Source organism: Cynara cardunculus, assembly GCF_001531365.2.
Source record: "Cynara cardunculus var. scolymus isolate 2C chromosome LG 12, CcrdV1, whole genome shotgun sequence".
Taxonomy (NCBI): domain Eukaryota; kingdom Viridiplantae; phylum Streptophyta; class Magnoliopsida; order Asterales; family Asteraceae; genus Cynara; species Cynara cardunculus.
This window is the reverse complement of record NC_037539.1, coordinates 39,506,459-39,508,183: the sequence shown is the minus strand read 5'-3', so window position 1 is coordinate 39,508,183 and position 1,725 is coordinate 39,506,459.

Below are 1,725 nucleotides of genomic sequence, written 5' to 3'. Positions count from 1 at the left end.
TTATATTTTAAAATAAGATGTTTATCCTCTATTTGATTATATTTATCCGCAATTAGTTATACGAATTCAAAAATCGAGCTTTGATAAGTTGTACTTTTACATAATTACTTGTAATTTTTAATTTTAAGTAAACATTGATTTTATATGGTTTTGAGAAAGTGGTAATATTTCTATTTTTGAATAAAATATAAATTTAAAAATATCATAAAATTTTTAAAAAAATATCGATATCAGTATTAAATTAATATTTTTAAAAGTTCATGTGTTTTGGTGCAATTTATTTAATTGAATTCTGTTAGTTATTAATGATTATCATAACTATATTTTAGATTTTTTATATTTAAAATGAGATATTATCCAATATTTGATTATGTTTATCTGCAGTTAGTTAGACGAATTCAAGTATGTAGCTTTAATACTTACGCACAATCTACTTGTAATATTGAGTTTTAAGTAATATGCATTAATAAACAGTACTTTACGCATAAAAGTTAATTTTTAAGAGTTTTTGTCAAATGCTTTATAATATAGTATAGATTTTTTTTTATAATTTAATTTAAGTTTAATAATGAAATAATTTATTTTTTGTTGAATAACATAACATTTTATAAAGATAATAATTAAGTATTTTGTTAGAACTCAATGATTATCCTAATTATATTTTAGATTTTTTATATTTAAAATTAGATGTTTATCATGTATTTGATTGTGCTTATCTGCAGTTAGTTATTCGAATTCAGATATGAAATGAAATCGGATAGGGATAAAATCTGGTTTAAGAGTTTTTAAGAGTTTTAAGAGTTTTTAAGAGTTTTAGCCAAATGTTTTATAATATAGTATAGATATATGGGTGTAATTAAATATATTATATATATACATATACATTGGAGTTACATAATGGAAACACGATTCAGAGGATGGTAATAGCACATGACATGGTTAAACATTTGCGTGGAGAAACTCATGGCTTTGGGATTGGGCGTAAATGTTGGGGGTAGGCTGCATATTAAAATAGTTTAACTTTCGTGAAAGGAGAGAGAAATAGAATAATTGATGTGGTCACTTTCCAATCACAATAAAAAAATTAAAATACATAATAATAATAATAATAATAATAATAATAATAATAATAATAATAATAATAATAATAATAATAATAATAATAATAATAAAAATGACATATTTATAACAATACTTGTTTAAAGCATGTTGATCACATGATACTACCAAATATATTTCATCTTTATTTTGATACTTTAATCTTTGTCCATAAATTATGTAAATCAACAATATAAGTAAATCCTCTTTGTATAAAATTTCAATATATGTATATACATGCATTGATACACACACACACACACATATATATATATATATATATCTCAATTAATTGGGTTGCAAAGGTTGTATAAATGCACAAGGTTGTAAAAGAAATATACTATATATATATATATATACATACATATATAGGGGCCTATTCAAGGAAGAACTGAGTTGTTTGTGGTAACTGTGAGAACCAATCTTAACCACAAATCAACGGATAAATAAAGAAATTAATAATTATGGTAATTTGAGTTAAAATTATAATTAGAGGGCATTTTAGGTATTTTTAAAAAACTCCTCTCTCCTCTCTCCGATCTCCGATCTCCGGCCTCCGGTGAACATTAATCCGGCAGGTACCAATGTATTACCAATTGGGGTACCACCATGTACCACAGAATTTTC